Source organism: Eretmochelys imbricata, chromosome 5 (genome assembly GCF_965152235.1).
Source record: "Eretmochelys imbricata isolate rEreImb1 chromosome 5, rEreImb1.hap1, whole genome shotgun sequence".
NCBI lineage: Eukaryota > Metazoa > Chordata > Testudines > Cheloniidae > Eretmochelys > Eretmochelys imbricata.
In genome coordinates, this window is record NC_135576.1 from 70764995 (window position 1) to 70783248 (window position 18254).

General features: G+C 43.1%; 1 protein-coding gene across 1 annotated transcript in view; it reads left to right on the forward strand.

The window, feature by feature from the left end:
* CAMK4 (calcium/calmodulin dependent protein kinase IV) overlaps nt 1–18254 on the forward strand; it is a 303137-nt gene that overhangs the window by 196543 nt on the left and 88340 nt on the right. The window lies entirely within an intron of this gene.

An 18254-nucleotide genomic window follows, 5' to 3' on the forward strand; every position in this document is an offset into this window, starting at 1 on the left:
GGAACAGACTGCATTACCTTTCCATCCAACACTGAGAGACTAACAGAATGAAAGAATTAGTAAGATTGCATGGCGTGTTAGGGAAACTTGAGTGGGAGTTTCCTGCAGAGTAAAGCCAGGAATAAAGAGATTTTGCTTCATTTGCAGTTGCTGCCTGACAAATGTTACTTCATGTATGCTAACATGTATGCAGAGGTCTCTAAACAAATCACATACAACCTTAGGGAACTGCTCAATATAGAACATACAAGCAAGATGGATTATGGGGAGACAAGTAGATTAGGTTGCAACAGAATGTCTGGTTAAAGCTAAATCCTCAACCCTCTCAAAAATAAACATACAGAGTGACCCCAGATGGACACTTTGGGGCCCAGGGTAAAGTTTATGGTGAAAATTTAGTCATTTGGTCAAGGAGTTCCCAAAGACACGGCCCTCTTCCCCATATTGTATGCTCCTAATATTTCAATTTTCTTACAACGGTTTCTTGTGCAGAAATATGTGTGTGGGGGGAAATTATGGGCAATAACCACATGAAACTTCCTCAGCAACCTGGACTATCCCTGCAGAGTTCTAGTGTCCGGTACCAGAACAAGGCTCTGAGTCAAATTAATAAGTTGTTAGACTTTATTTCTGGTTCCATGGAGTAGTGTAGCAATAGTGAGACCACTGCAGTCCTGCATGGACCAATACCACTGTGTGCAGGCTTCCAGCTAGTGTGGGGTGAGAAAGGGAGACTGAGTTCCCCACAAACATTCTGTAGCTTAGGGAAAACTGTCCTGGACTAGGGGCCAAGAGGCCAGGAGTTCAAGTTTTGTCTTCTAATCGCTGCTGTTAATTTCTGTGCCATTCATAACTCGTATATCCCCCTATCAGCAAGAACAGGGTGCTCAGCAGCTCCAAGAAAGCCAGCCCAGGCCCCCGCAAAGATGTTTCTCGACCAAGCCCCTTTCACTACACTCACTTTTTCTAATGGTGAAGTTACATGCAAAAACATGTTTTATGTGGAATAACTTTCCAGACACTCCATAATGCCTTGTGCACCTTGTGTTCTTCTAGAAATATGTCAATTCCAAAAGCTCAGATATTCTGTGACCAGAAAATATAACATTAAGGTTCCACTTATAAGATCATTAGTGTTATAAGAAAAAAACAAAACACCAACTTAGAAAACCAGGCAATGCAGAGTTAGTGACAGTTCCTATGCACCAACTCTGCATTGCCTGGTTTTCTAAGTTCTTCTTAAGTGTTTTTTTGTGTAGTGTGATCTCTGCCAATCATTTGCAACTACTTCCCAGATCAGTGGTGCAGCATAGACAACTGTGATGGCTCATTGAAGTGCATTGAGAGGAATGATGATTTTGGGTTGTGATGGATATACAGAAATGGATAAATTACTGTGCTGTTTCCTGTTGCCAGCCCCATGAGGGGCAGTTAAGTTGACACTTCTTTCTTACCACAACCTTAACTGTATTGACTGGTTTTCTTACATTCATGTTTTGCTTGTAATAGTACACTGATGCTTTTAAGGGGGCTTAGAACTCAACATTTCCTAGTTTCCCAACATCTGAGTTTTTGAAATTGTCCCCTCACATTTTAGAACAGTGGTTCCCAAACTTGTTCCCCCGCTTGTGCAGGGAAAGCCCCTGGCGGGCCAGGCCGGTTTGTTTACCTGCCGCGTCCGCAGGTTCGGCCAATCGCGGCTCCCAGTGGCTGCGGCTCGCTGTTCCAGGCCAATGGGAGCTGCTGGAAGCGGCGGCCAGTACGTCCCTCGGCCCGCACCGCTTCCAGCAGCCCGCACTGGCCTGGAGCAGCAAACTGCGGCCACTGGGAGCTGCGATCGGCCAAACCTGCTGACGCGGCAGGTAAACAAACCGTCCTGGCCCGCCAGGGGCTTTCCCTGCACAAGCGGCAGAACAAGTTTGGGAACCACTGTTCTAGAAGGTTACAAGCTGTGTAAAGGGCACTATGAAGTGCCTGGAACCTTAACTCCACCTAAACAAAGATTTTATTTCCTCTGTGTTAATAGAGTTTAGCTGAGACAAGGCAATACATAGGTCTAGATTTCATAACAGTTTCATGGAAATTAGGGTGCTCTGAGGATTTCCTCATTTTTATTTCATTAAAATTGTCATGGAGCTTTGTTGAAACATACTTTTACTGTATAATAACTTCAGATCTTCTGCTCCTATTAAAGATTCTTAACCACATTGGGAAGGTGATGTATTTATCCTGTAAGCAAAGAGCTAAACACCCTTTTGCTTGGTAGATATCCAGGGCTTCAGGCTCCATATGAAAAATTTCACTTGTTCTCTTGGATTAAAACAAAGGTGTTCGGGTAGCAGAATCAGAAGGGGAAGCAGAGGGGAAAAAAGGGACACAGTATAAAAAATGTGGTGGTCGTCTAAATTTCACAAGAATTGACAAGTTCTGCTAAAACTAAGAACTAGATTTTGCCACCCATATTCAGTGAAACTATTCACTGAGGGTGAAATTCTGCGCCCTTTTTGAAGTCAGTGGGAGTTTTGCCATTGACGTCAGTGGGGCCAGGATTTTCCCACATGAGTAAAAGTCAGATAATTGGGCCCGCAGTGATTCTCTTGTCTACACTTTCTTTTAAATAAGCCAAGTTAAACAATAGGTTTACACTGTTTTTTTGTTCTCTGTAAATATGTGTATCTCTCTGAAAACAACTCCTTTTCAGCTTGATAAATACAACTCAGTAAACTGATTATATTGATTTTTCTTTCTATACCTCTGGTGTGTGAAATGGAGGCCAAAGTACTGCAATTTTGACCTTGCGAAAAAAGTGAATTTTCTGAGTGCATATCGTTTCCAATCAAAAGATGAAATTTTTAAATACAGTCATGAAAGTAAATATAGGTTAATAAATGTTATAAAATATAACTTTCGCAGAATAGTGTTTTGATTACTGTTATCAGAAAATGGGTCCATAGATGAGATGTCCTTGTCAATGAATAAAAGATAAATCCTCAGATATATGTTTTATGGGAAACTAGTCTGTGGAATCTTTTGCTAATGCAGTTATTGGATAGAAAGCACTACAGCTGGCCAGATAGTGCGGAAATGTATTTGTGATCGTGTTTGTGAAATCTGATTCACTATGTGATTTTCCTGGTTTTTCATCCAATCAGAGAGCAGAAACAAAAATATGTGACTTTTATGAGACATAATAACAAATATTAAAAAATAGTAGTGTTCAATTTGAGGATAATATCTACGTTAGACTTTGGTTGGGAAAGCAATTGAACAAAGTATCATCAATAACTAATTCTGAAAAAGTGAGATCAGTTTGTGGATTGTTCATCAGCAGAAAAATGGGCTAAACTCATTGAATAAGTTTTTTTTTTTTTTCATATATATAATTTATCCAACCGTAGAAAATACACAGAACAAAATGTTCTCTGGAAACAGAGCAGGATGGAAGGGAAGACCATGCATGTTTAAAATGAGAAAAGTACAATATATTTGTCTAATGTAAAACTGATTTAATGGAATACATCAGGTATGATTATAAAATTATTCAATGTACTAAGAAAGGGAATTTATATGTGTGTTATATTAATAACAAATGTATGCAGTATTTAAATATATTATAATAATAATCAAAACACAATATATAGCCCATGACTTGGCTGCAGGCTGAGGAGGCCCATTAGTGGCTCAGGATGAGGGTGAAGACCTGAATCTATATCCTGTCCTCTGCAAAAATAGCAGCATTTCTGTTTTGTACATAAATTATTCTGCTGCTCAGCACTATTTGCCATATGTTATGGTAGCAGGGTGGCTTTCCCTGTAAGGGATAGACGATCTGGGGCTCCCCGACCCTGATTACTAAAAGAGGCACACCTGAGAGGGGTTAGGTGATTCCCCTATAAAGAGCAGCTGGAAGTTGCAGAGAAGGGAATGCTCAGGAAAGCGGAGACTGCTAAGAATGAGATTTGGGATTAAGATTCCAGCTAGCAAGGACTGGAAGTAGCCTCCTAAGGCAGGAGAGATCCTGAGCAAGTAGGGGAAAAGACTGCAAAACCTCTACAGGCAGGAAGGCCTGGGAGTCAGAAGAGAAATGTTTGTTTGTTGGACTTTAATTTGGGACTATTAATTAAACCCTGACCCCAAGGACAGGTATTTTGACCACAGAAAAAGTGTGTGGAATCTGTGTGAGGGGCCCTGAAAAGGAGGAAACAGAGGCAGGTTGCTGCAGAATGGCCTCTGGCCACAAGGGGATGTTCAGGAGATGGCAAACCCTGTACAGTTCTATCAAATCTGTTTGTCATAATGTAGAATGCTCATATTTATATCTGCAGTGTATCTGAGTTTAATTTTCACCTAGGCCAGGGGTTCTCAAACTGGGGGTCAGGACCCCTCAGGGGGTCATGAGATTATTACATGGGGGTCACAAGTTGTCAGCCTCCACCCGAAACCCCACTTTGCCTCCAGCATTTATAATGGTGTTAAATATGTAAAGAAGGTATTTTTAATTTAAAATGGGGGTCGCACACAGAGGCTTGCTATGTGGAAGGAATCACCAGTACAAAAGTTTGAGAACCACTGACCTAGGCATTATCTACCCTGGGAATTTTAGGGAAAAAAATCCCATTGGTGTAGCACGATTGGGAGTCCTCATATAGATTTCAGCAGTGGCTTTTTATCGCCATGATATTTAAACCTCAAATGCAATTGCAGGGCTCTCCTTGAATCTACTGAAGAGTGAGTTTGAGTAAATGGGTGCATATTTGTACCCTGAATACTTAATTGATATTGAAGTTAGTGATCTTTACATTAGAGAAAAGAAACATTAGTTTAAAATTATCTGAAATTAAGAAACTGATACATTAAGATAACTTGCATCCAAGAGTTGTAAAAGACATGGCTGAGAGCTCACTGGACTGTTAAAGTTAATTTTCAGTAAGTCTTGGAACATTGGAAAAGTTCCAATAGGCTAATGTTGTGCCAATATTTGAAAAGGATAAATGGGATGCCCCTGGTAATTATAGGCCTGTCACTCTGCCATCAATCCTGGGCAAGATAATGGAGCGGCTGATTTGAGACTCTATCAATAAAGAGTTAAAGGAATATACTATAAATAATGCCAATCAACATGGCTTTTTGGAAAATAGATCCTGTCAAACTAACTCAACATCTTTTTTAAAAAACAAAATTACAAGTTTGGTTGATAAACGCAATACTGTTGAAATAATATATTTAGACTTCTGTAATGCATTTGACTTAGTACTGCATTACATTTTGATTAAAAAACTCGAAAGATATAAAAGTAATGTGGCACACCTTAAATGGATTAAAAGCCGGCTAACTGATAGGTCTTAAAATGTAATTATAAATGCCAAATCATCATTGCATAGGTGTATTTTTAGTGGGGTTCCACAGCGATCTGTTCCTGTTCCTACACTATTTAACATTTTTATTAATGATCTGGAAGAAAACATAAAATCATCACTGATAAAGTTTGCAGATGATGCAAAAATTGGGGACTGATCACTGACGTAGAGCAATCAGGACCGCTTGGTAAATTAGGAGCAAGCAAACAATATGCATTTTAAGAACATAAGGACAGCCATACTGGGTCAGACCAATGGGCCATCTATCTCAGTAACCTGTCTTCTGACAGCGGCCAATGCCAGGTGCTTCAGAGGGAATGAACAGAACAGGGCAATTATTGAGTAATCCATCCCTTGTTGTCCATTCCCAGCTTCTGGCTGTCGGAGGCTAGGGACACCCAGAGCATGGAGTTGTATCCCTGACCATCTTGGCTAATAGCCATTGATGGACCTATCCTCCATGAACTTATCTAATTGTTTTTTTAACCCAGTTATAGTTTTGGCCTTCAAACATCTGGCAACGAGTTCCACAGGTTGATTCTGTGTTATGTGAAGAAGTATTTCCTTTTGTTTGTTTTCAGCCTGCTAATGTAGTATGGCTAAATGTAAATGTACACATCTAAGAGCAAAGAATGTAGCCCATACTCACATGATGGGGAACTATATCCTGGGATGCAACGACTCAGGGAAAAAAAATGTGGGGGACATGGTAGGTAATCAGCTGCAGATGAGCTCCCAGTTCCATGCTATGGCCAAAAGGGCTAATGGATGCATAAACAGGGGAATGTCAAGTAGGAGTAGAGATGTTATTTTACCTCTTTGACACTGGTGTAACCACTGCTGGAATACTGTGGTCAGTTCTCATGTCCCTAATTCAAGAAAGAGGTGGATAAATTGTAGAAGGTTCAGAGAAGAGCCATGAGAATGATTTAAGGATTAGTAAACAATAGACTCACAAAGTTCAATCTATTTATCTTAACAAAGAGAAAGTTATGGGGTGACTTGATTATATTCTGTAAGTACCTACATGGGGAACTGCTATTTAATAATGGATTCTTCAGAAAGGTATAACACAGGAGTGGAGAAAATTTGGGCAAACATAAACTAGGATGCAGCTGCTTAGAAGTACCACAGATGTACCTTTCCACCACAATCCCCACTTCATCTTCAGCAGCAGCTCTTAACTGACACTGTGGTTCTAGAGACTTTGCAAGTGCTCTGGACTTAATACCAACACAGGTAATGCAGTGGAGTTAATATCTAGGCTGCCTCTGAATGAGTTTTAGTGCTAATGTCAATGTGAGAAAAAGCACTGAGTAAAATATATATGCCTGTGCCATCTATGTCCCTGTGTTTGCGGGCATTGCTCTACTTGTACTTAATAATCCCTGCTTTGCACAGTAATTTGTGCCACAGCAAATCACTGTCTGCATGTTGAATTCTCCCCTCTCTCTTCCACTTGTAATCCATCTTAACTCATAGGTGTTAGTGTGTGGGGAGGAGAAGAAGAGGGACAAAGGCAAAATGGAGCAGATTCTGCCCACAGCATGTAACATCATTAATGAGATTGGCCTTAAACAGGCAAAGCCCTACCCCCCATCTTGTAATATCACTAATAACAATAGCAAACATCTCTACACACTCTGCTTCCTGCCCACCTGCAGAAATGCCAGATCATCCTGGGTCCTTCCCGTCACCTCTTCCTTGTAGAGTTCCTGGGGGTCTGGTGCAAGAAACTCCTGAGTGTGCCCCAAAGTGGCATATGGGCAAGCATCAGCTCTGTGTGGTCTACTCCCTTTGCCTCTAGTCTCTGCTGAGGCTGCCTTACTTCCTCTATGATCTCCTCCTCCTTCAAAAGCCCATCCAGCAGGAAAGTGTGTTTTGTGCTTGGGGTGGAGTCAAGCATCCATTCAAACGCTTTGTAGAATGGGCACAATTTTGGTGATATGCCAGGTGTGGCGTTGTGATCCCCTTGACTTTCCTGTACATGGTCTTCAGGAATCTGATTTTTCTCCTGCAGTGAGATCCTATCTGCTGAATTATGCTGCTGCCAGCTGTTTGGAAATTTCCTCTTAGAACTGCTGATTTTTCTTAAATTATGGGTCTAACTGACCTCACACCAGAGGTTCACCAGAAGCTTGGTGTCAGTTTCTCACCAGCTGGCAGCATGCTGGGAGAAGAATTTCTCAGATGGCATCTGTGTTCAAATGCTGTGGAAGCGCAGAAGAAATGTAGTAGCCAATGTGGAGTTTAAACACCACCCCAGTGCAGGTGACTTTGGTGCAGAAGAAGGGAGGCGGTAGAGAGGGAGAGGACAAGAAAAATTGGCCCAGGTAGAATTGTGGGAAGACATTGGAGGAGTAACAGTTCCTGGGCTTTTTTACCCTCACTGTAAAGTAGACGTGTTGCCAGCCCAGAGGGAGGCAAAACCTTGGCTCAGACCTATGCCTTCAGCCTTGTATGTTAATCTGGGTTTAAGGCACCCTCAGACCTGGATGGGAGATTTTTCTGTGTGGACTGGAGTGGGGTTAGATGATCAATAAGCACTACAGTCTTTCATTCCACTCCCAGGAATATGGACCACTACTAAAGTCTGTTGGTTTTTGAGTTCAAGGAACTTGGAATGCATTTAATAGCATACCACCTGATGATTCATAGGGAAAGATTGAATATAGTGTATTTCCCTTACACTAAACAATGGGTTAAGGGAATGGCCAGTTGTGAAAAGACTAAAGGACTGGGTTAGTATTGTTTGAAAGCCTATTCACAGTAGTTAAGAAGTGTGAATTGGTGTTTATTTGCATAACCTTCACACTGGTTTCAGAGTAGCACCCCTGTTAGTCTGTATCCGCAAAAAGAAAATGAGTACTATAAATTTGTTAGTCTCTAAGGTGCCACAAGTACTCCTTTTCTCTTCACACTGGTGACTCTTTGCTCACTTCATGCTGCTTTCCGATCTATTATGACTGCAGACTGAGGCACTCTTCTCTTAATGTAGTCTAAATTTAATTTATACTCTCAGTACTGTGACTGTTTCCCAGCACAATATACTTGTATGAGCTACTCTTAACTGAGACAATTACTTTATGGACACATTTCTGTTCACACCAAAGTGTACCAATTAAGTGGATTCTACAGTATTTAATTGTTAGGGCCTTGTGGCAAAGTATGATAGTGTCTTGTTGCAAAAAAGATGTAGCCAGAATTTGAAAGACTGGGGGCCAGGTCCTCTACTTGAGTAAATTGTTTGTAAGTTATATGATGTCAGTTGAGCTGTGACCATGTACAACAGCTGAGGATCTGGCCTCAGATGAGTATGAGTAGCCATTCCTCCACTGTGTACAAGAATGCCTGCATTTATCAAGTCGTAATGTACAGGCAGTGGTTGAGCTTTGATATCTTTCATGAACATGTTTGTATCTAGATCTTTATGGTGACACTTGAGATACTCTTACAGCAAACACAGAAGGTCCAAATCAGAATTTTGAATCTACACTTCAAGAATCTGCAATACATAAACTGTGAGGGATGATCTTTTGTTGCTGAGCCACTTGCTGTTGCTGCTGCTGCTGCTGCTGCTGCTATTGGTTCTGAGCCACCTACTCATTCAGGTCCAGGTGGTTCCCAGCAAGGCAAGTTCCTCCTGACTCTCCACTTTGGTGTACCTGAAGATCTGGGTGACTCAGGCTTCTCCCTTCATTAGAGGGGGAGATCATGTCCACATTCTCCATCACATGTGACCATACACTCTTCAGGGTCTCAGACACACAACAGGGCAGGCTTGAGTTGGGTGCAAGAAGTCCACAGAGTTTGATGCAGTTCCCCACACCTCTTCTAGGCAGGAGTTCCCTGCAAGAGTGTCAGCAGGCCCCTCAGGCATCTTCTAGCCTGGCCAATAGTCCTTTTATAAAGAAGTAAAGAAAAATAGTCCCAAGACTCTGTAGTTTTGGGCCAGGCTTTCCTTCCTCTGGAGAGGCTCCAGCAGTCTGCAATCTGCAGAGGTCCTGAGCTGGCCCTTTCCCTCAAGGAACCAAGGAGCAAAGGACAAGAGGTCTATTCTCCTCCTTGGTCAGCCAGCAACTGAGCTGCTCCTCCCCTTTTAACGACCACTTTCTTAATTAGTAGGGGAAGCTAAAGTGGATGCAGTGACCATGAGATGGTCAAGTTCAGGATCCTGACACAAGGAAGAAAGGAAAGCAGCAGAATACGGACCCTGGACTTCAGAAAAGCAGACTTTGACTCCCTCAGGGAACTGATGGGCAAGATCCCCTGGGAGAGTAACATGAGGGGGAAAGGAGTCCAGGAGAGCTGGCTGTATTTTAAAGAATCCTTATTGAGGTTACAGGGACAAACCATCCCGATGTGCAGAAAGAATAGTAAATATGGCAGGCGACCAGCTTGGCTTAACAGTGAAATCCTTGCTGATCTTAAATACAAAAAAGAAGCTTACAAGAAGTGGAAGATTGGACAAATGACCAGGGATGAGTATAAAAATATTGCTCGGGCATGCAGGAGTGAAATCAGGAAGGCCAAATCACACCTGGAGTTGCAGCTAGCAAGAGATGTTAAGAGTAACAAGAAGGGTTTCTTTTTGCCTCTGTCTTCAGGAACAAGGTCAGCTCCCAGACTACTGCACTGGGCAGCACAGCATGGGGAGGAGGAGACCAGCCTTCTGTGGAGAAAGTAGTGGTTCGGGACGATTTAGAAAAGCTGGACGTGCACAAGTCCATGGGGGCTGAATGCGTTGCATTCGAGAGTGCTAAAGGAGTTGGCAGATGTGATCGCAGATCCATTGGCCATTATCTTTGAAAACTCATGGCGATCGGGGGAAGTCCCGGACAACTGGAAAAAGGCTAATGTAGTGCCCATCTTTAAAAAAGGGAAGAAGGAGGATCCTGGGAACTACAGGCCAGTCAGCCTCACCTCAGTCCCCGGAAAAATCATGGAGCATGTCCTCAAGGAATCAATTCTGAAGCACTTAGAGGAGAGGAAAGTGATCAGGAACAGTCAGCATGGATTCACCAAGGGCAAGTCATGCCTGACTAATCTAATTGCCTTCTATAACGAGATAACTGGTTCTGTGGATGAAGGGAAAGCAGTGGATGTGTTGTTCCTTGACTTTAGCAAAGCTTTTGACACTGTCTCCCACAGTATTCTTGCCAGCAAGTTAAAAAAGTATGGGCTGGAAGAATGGACTATAAGGTGGCTAGAAAGCTGGCTAGATTGTCGAGCTCAATGGGTAGTGATCAATGGCTCCATGTCTAGTTGGCAGCCGGTATCAAGTGGAGTGCCCCAAGGGTCGGTCCTGGGGCCAGTTTTGTTCAATATCTTCATTAATGATCTGGAAGATGGTGTGGATTGCACCGTCAGCAAATTTGCAGATGACACTAAACTGGGAGGAGAGGTAGATACGCTGGAGGGTAGGGATAGGATACAGAGGGACCTGGACAAATTGGGGGATTAGGCCAAAAGAAATCTGATGAGGTTCGAAAAGGACAAGTGCAGAGTCCTGCACTTAGGACGGAAGAATCCCATGCACCGCTACAGACTAGGGACCGAATGGCTCGGCAGCAGTTCTGCAGAAAAGGACCTAGGGGTTACAGTGGACGAGAAGCTGGATATGAGTCAACAGTGTGCCCTTGTTGCCAAGAAGGCCAATGGCATTTTGGGCTGTATAAGTAGGGGCATTGCCAGCAGATTGAGGGACGTGATCGTTCCCCTCTATTCAACACTGGTGAGGCCTCATCTGGAGTACTGTGTCCAGTTTTGGGCCCCACACTACAAGAAGGATGAGGAAAAATTGGAAAGAGTCCAGCGAAGGGCAACAAAAATGATTAGGGGACTGGAACACATGAGTTCTGAGGAGAGGTTGAGGGAACTTGGGATGTTTAGTCTGCGGAAGAGAAGAATGAGGGGGGATTTGATAGCTGCTTTCAACTACCTGAAAGGTGGTTCCAAAGAGGATGGCTCTAGACTGTTCTCAGTGGTAGCAGATGACAGAACAAGGAGTAATGGTCTCAGGTTGCAGTGAGGGAGATTTAGGTTGGATATTAGGAAAAGCTTTTTCACTAGGAGGGTGGTGAAACACTGGAATGCGTTACCTAGGGAGGTGGTGGAATCTCCTTCCTTTGAAGTTTTTAAAGTCAGGCTTGACAAAGCCCTGGCTGGGATGATTTAATTGGGGATCGGTCCTGCTTTGAGCAGGGGGTTGTGCTAGATGACCTCCTGAGGTCCCTTCCAAGCCTAATATTCTATGATTCTATGAACTGACAGTGAGTGCAGGTTTAGTGTGGCTGAGTGGGCCCATAACAGCTCATTAGTCCTTGGTGACTCAGGGTGGGGTTGGTATACCCCATCATGCAACAGTATGAACTTTGAGGTTCTGGACAAATGCCAGTATGGATAATCACATTCTAGTGGCCTATTCTTCTCCCTGTATTTTCTGTTGAATAAGTTATTGTTCCCTTCTAGGGTTACCATATGTCCCATTTGGGCCAGGACAGTCTCTCTTTTCAAGCCCTGTTCTGGCCATGCTGACTTTTTTGGCAAAACTGGGCATTTGTCCCATTAGCTCTTGCCAACAGGACAAATGCCCAGTTTTGCCAAAATGGTGGGGTGTGACTCCTGGCAGAGAGGAACATGAGGAGATAAGGGGTGGAGTGGCTCGAGCCAGGCCAGCCCTGCCTCGTGTGGGCAGGCAGTGGGAGCTGCTTCAGGCTGGTCCCACGTGGGTGGGGGAGAGGAGGGCCTTGGGCAGGTGGACCTTGGGCGGGAGGGGAAGGGGGGCTTGAGCCGGCCGCACACACCGGGGAGGGGAGGAGAGGGGGGTCCCCAGGCCGGCCCTGTGTGGTGTCCTGTTTTCCCTTTGGGAAAATGTAATCACTTCCTATTCTAAACTGTTTAGTGATGCTGGGTTTATCCTGAGAAAGGGCTGCACGGGCATGAAGTGATCTCTCTAGATTGCATGTCAGTTTAATATTCAAAGCACTTGTCGGTGAAGGAACTCAATATGAAATTTGAAGAATAGGACATATATCTCTTGTAAGCCAACCTGTAAGCCAACACCGCTCTCCTAACCACAGAAGGAGGACTGAGAGAGAAAAATCCCTTGGAACTAGTATACTCTGTGGAGGAGGGAAAAGAACCCTTCCCATGTCTGCCTGCTGGAAAGGGAAAGCGTGGAAAGGGAAACACTCTGTCCCCCGGCTACATAAAGAGGACTAGAAATACCTGCCACTGGCTCATCCTTCTCATTCCCCTTTGGCCTCACATGGATTAACAAAAAGACCCTCCTGGCCTGGCATCTCTCCATCCTAAGCATAATGAGAAGGAGAAATAAAAGGACACACACTCCTGTGTGTGACCAAGCATTCACTTCTCATTTGGCCCTGTCTACACTAGACAATTGTACTGTTACAGCTTACAATGGGTGTAGCTGGTAACCTTGCAGTGTATCCATGCTAGCTAGTATAAATATGTTAATAGTGACATACAGAGCATGCCCTCCAGCTGCTGCAGTGCCGGTGCATTGTTGGTATCTATCCAACAGTGCCAAACAGAGGTCCCGGAGCAGGGGGTTATATTAGTAGCAATCTACAGCTTGGGGGTCTGTGCCAATTTATTTTTAAAGATGAACCACATAAATAAGCATTTTTCAATACATAAAATATGTATTTTATAAAATGAAATGGCAATAGTATTGCATACAAATACTTGTTTTTCTGAAACAAAAACATCCTTAAGATTTCATGTGTTGCACCTTATAAAACTGAAATCTTGTATGCATAACACTGCAGATGGTTCAGAAGCTCAGAATAAAGTTGTCAGGAGTACAGGAGATCTCTTGCACTGTCTGCTCGATGAAAGGGTTTCAGGAGCATTGTGGGCTGTGCTGGGAACACCAGTTGCAATGGAGCAGTTTTAGTGGGTTTGGTCTGTTCCATCACTCCAGAATTACAGTGTGACCCAATTTTGTGGCTTTTTGGTGTTGGAAAGACTTGAGGCGCCAGTGTAAACACCTTTGGTGTTGGAAAGACATGAGGTGTGTTATAAAGATGAAAATTTTCTAACTTAGACCGAGTTAGTGAGGAAATAGGAGTGGATGGGTCCAGTCACTTAGGGTCCAGCCATCCATTTCCTATGGGTCCAACATCCCCTGCGTGCCACACGTTTACCTGGAGATGTTTTCTAAGAGGGTGACCTAGTGGCCTTCTGTCTTTGGGGCCAGTTGACCTTTCCCTCTTTTTGAGCTCTTCAGGGTGGACTTCTCTGTGTTTAGGTGTTCCAGTTTAGTAGAATATTTGAGACCATGTTAGTCCTGTCCTCCACATCATCCCTAGGGCATCAGTTGGCTCTGCCTGTTGTCAAGTATTAGGAAGTTGCATAAGAACAAGTGTGAATTAGGCTTTTTATAAAAAATATTAACAGATTTGGATTAAACTCACAAGATGGCTCAAGATCTTTAAAAGTTTTGTTAGGATTGTGCAATGATCCAATAGGCTCTGGGTTGTATTGGCATTTTAGGTGTGTTCATGCACAGACTGTAAATTAAGGTGTTCTCATACATCTTAAGGAGTCTCCTGACAATACTTCTATTCCAGCTGCTGTAAAGTAAAGCGAGTCTAAATATGACAAATTTGCATTAATTAAAAATTCAAATTATTTTTCATTTATGTTCTGTTATGTTTCCTTACTGTTTTATTAATAGGAACTTTTAATGAAGCTAACCTCTGATTATTTGTCAGAAGCTTGGAATGGGCGACAGGGCATGGATCACTTGACATTCACCTGGTCTGTTCATTCCCTCTGAAGCACCTGGCATTGGCCACTGTCGGAAGATGGGATACTGGGCTAGATGGACCTGTTGTCTGACCCAGTATGGCCGTTCTTATATTCTTATGTATTTGGGGGGAAATCTCTTTTTTTCCTTTTTGAATGCAGTGAATAAATAGCAAACCATTAACAAGATTGGAAATGTCTAATATTGACATTATTTACCTGGTTTAATTCATTTTGCTAATGTGAGAAAGTCAGTTAGAGTTGGGTGAGTAATACAGATTTTGCTTACTCACAGGAATCCCACAATTCTTGACTGACCTATAGGTATTCAGCTAACTGGAGCCACCCATGTTGAATGTTGTCACTACAGCAAATAATGCCCCTGACAACTGAATTTAACAAGATGCCATATTATCAGATGAGGAGGCTGGTGGGTTAGTCATACATGTGGGCTGCCCACAAGTAAGCAGGCATCTGAATTTTTTTCAAGCCTCTGCTCTTAACAAGTTAAAGAAATTACAGAATTTTGGGTCTTGTGATAGTTAGGACTATGCCTCTTGCTGCCTCTCTAATAGTCACTTTAGTGCTGAACTTACAGACAGAAAATACATCTTCTTGGGGCTGATCCATTGACAAGGAAGCATAGGCACGTACTGAATTTTTAATTGCAATATTTGGTTGAACACCAAATACGTGGATGTTATTGAGCTTCAGAACTATTACCTGAATAGTGGATAAAGCAATACTGTAAATTGTGCATTCACATATTCTATTTAGAGTCATAGAGTTTAAGGCTAGGAGAGACCACGAGATCATCTAGCCTGATCATCTGTCACAGGCCACTGACACCACTCAGAATCCACACGCTAACCCAACAACCAAAATGAGTCCAAAGTTTTACAGCCTACAGGAGACTAAACTATTATGTGTCACAGGGAGAGAATAGGAGGACCAAGGTGCACCAGTGCTCGAGGCCCCCACACTGGAAAGGAAATGTTTAAGTGACATATACCCAGATAATCCTGACAAGGCACTCACATACTGCAGAGGAAGATGAAAACCCCCAAGGCCTCTGCCAAACTGACCTGGGGGAAAATTCCTTCCTGACCGCACATGTGGCCATGAGTTAGACCCTGAGCATGTGAGCAGGAACCAGCCAGCCAAGCACCTGAGAGAGAGAATGTTCAGTGCCATCTCAGAGCCCTGGCCTACCCCATCCTGTGTCTCATCTCCAGCCCTGGCCATCTCCTGATGCTTCAGAGGAAGTAGATAAAAAAAATCCCTCCCAGAATACGTGGGAGGGGGAGGAATCTCTTCCAGACTCCTGCTGGTGGCCAGCTGAAACCCTGAAGTATGAGCTTTAGGAACATAGGACATAGACCAGAAGTGAGCCGCAGAGCTGTGGAGTCCTGCCCCCTAGCATCACAAACAACCCCATCATACAATTGCACTCAAAAATGTGTCCAGCTCTCTGGTCAAACTAGTTACGTTGTTTGTCCCTACAACTTATATTTGGAGGCTATTCCAGAACCTCAACGCTGATGGTTAGAAACCTCCTAATTTCCAGCCTCAATTTGTTCATGGACAGTTTATATTCTGATTATTTATTGTAGCAGAAAGTTAGTAATAACCACCATTCATAATCATTATTCATCCTCAAACTCATTGATATTTTTGTTAGATGTTTCTTAAACTATAATATTTTTTTAATAACTCTCTAAAGTGCATATGTGCACATGCAGTTTGTGCGCCTGACTTATCTGTGCCGATATCAGATGGGTTCATGGGGAAATCAGGTATTTGCTTGTATGCATGTCCAGCTGGGCACTTAATTGGCATTGTATCTGTGCAGTACCTGATTTGCATCGGCACATTGGTTGTTTGCAGATACAAACTAGCTGAATCTAAATATAGCTTTGAAAATTTGGCCCAAAATATCCATTTTTGATTAAATAAGTTTACCAAACTTTCTGTATGCTTCTATACACAATTAAAGCTTATTTCAAATCCATTTTTTTTATATTACAGCAGTTACATATATTCTGAAAAGATACTTTTAATTGATTTTTTTTTTTGGTTTCTGAAAAATAATAATTGGACTAATGCATGCTGGAAACCTTAAAAATTTGCTATACTTGTTACTTGGCATGCCTGGGGTAGCCCTCAATGGAAATGCCAAGGTCAGGGCAGGCTGCAAAAGGCAGAGCAGATATTCCCAAGACTGGTGGGTAACACTAAAGTTAAATTCCCCAACCAGTCACAAACTGTGCTTCTGATCCCCAGGTTATCAAGAAACAAAAAAAGAAATCACACAGCCCGCTTTTTTGCATTCCAGTCATCTGGCTCCTAGCCAGCACCTAGGTCCAGTACAGTGAGAAGTTATTTTAAAACTCTATTCACATATACAAAATGTTCTTCTGACCCCAAAGGGCCAGCCAAGTTACCAGGTCAGTATAGGTTTGGATCTTACCCAAAATACAATGCTGCCAGCCAATCCTTTAGTGTCTAAAACTAAAGGTTTATTGTAAAGAAAGAACAAGAAGAGAGATGTTAAATGGTAAAACAGTCACATACATACAAAGACTTCAAAGTCCATCAGGTTCCTAGCAGTGTTGGTGAGTTTGCTGGCTTGAAAGTCTCTCTGGAGCACATCCACAGCTTGGATGGGTCATTCAGTCCTTTGTTCAGAGCTTCATTTGTAGAAAGGTTACTTCACAGGTAAGAAGCAGGAATGGAGACAAAAAGCAGAAGATGCAGCTTTTTATAGTCTTTTGCCATGCAGCTTGTGTTTCCTTTTTCCAAACTCAAGCTGTCCAGCACCTGGCCTGGAAGTCTTAGAGTTCTGTCCATAGGCATGCCCCTGCACGCCTTTCTGAGTCATAAGGTGTATCCCTTGCCTTCTTTCAATGGGTCAGTTATATAGCTGATGGTCCTTAATGGGCCATCAAGCAAATCTAGGCAGTACTGGTGCCAAACTGTCTGGAGGGTGTCATCCAGAAGCATAGCACAAGTTTTGAACTAAAGACATACATACATATCCATAACCCAAAATACAAAGGTGATATGAACATATAGACAAGATTATCATATTTGGAAAATTGTAACATTTTTGCAAATACCTTACATGGCATATCTGGCATAATTCATTGCAATTTTATAATATTGGTATTCATAATATCCTAAAGTGTCCCTCGAATTCCATACATCACACTACTGACCTAGGAAGTTAAGATATTGTAGTCCCTTTGACTTGAGTGGTTAACCAATATTTAGAGCAGTGGTTCTCAACTCTGGTCCACCGCTTGTTCAGGGAAATTCCCTGGCGTGCCCAGCTGGTTTGTTTACCTGCCACATCTGCAGGTTCAGCCGATTGCAGCTCCCACTGTCCACGGTTTGCCGCTCCAGGCCAACGGGGGCCGCGGGGAGGGCAACCAGCACGTCCCTCTGCCCACAGCACTTTCTGCATTCCCCATTGGCCTGGAGCGGCGAACTGCGGCCAGTGGGAACAGCGATCAGCTGAACCTTCGGACGCGGCAGGTAAACAAGCTGGCCCGGCCCGCCAGGGGCTTTCCCTGAACAAGCGGTGGACCAGAGTTGAAAACCACTGATTTAGGGCCTTGCCACATGTTTCTGTTAGGAGAAGAAATGGATAATACAAGTTACGTATATTCTTTGCTGCAATCCTGTTTATTTACAAAGTATGTACAGTAAGTCCTGTTTCCCTGAACACAGTAGAAACAAACAATCACACGTAGCTTCCTTTCTCACAATTTCCAAGTCTGACCCTCCAATCAGTGCTGTGCCCCAAGGAGCTTTGTCTCTTTGTTCCTTCTCAGAGCCATGCTCACAACTGCTTCTATCACTGACTGTTCATTTTCTTTTCTGTTGCACTCAGACAGCATGCCAAACCATCCCCAGTTTCTGTATTTGCAATCAGGAAACCCCTCTGCCCACACAGCTTAGCTTCTGATCAAGCTTTGCCATGCTGCCCATTGCCTCGTGATGTCTACTGTTTCCAGCTATCACAATTCATTTAACCTGAAGAAAGGGTGTCAAGCACACCCATCAGCTTTAAACAGGTCTATAGATTAAATACCCATCAATAACAGCTTCCAGCAT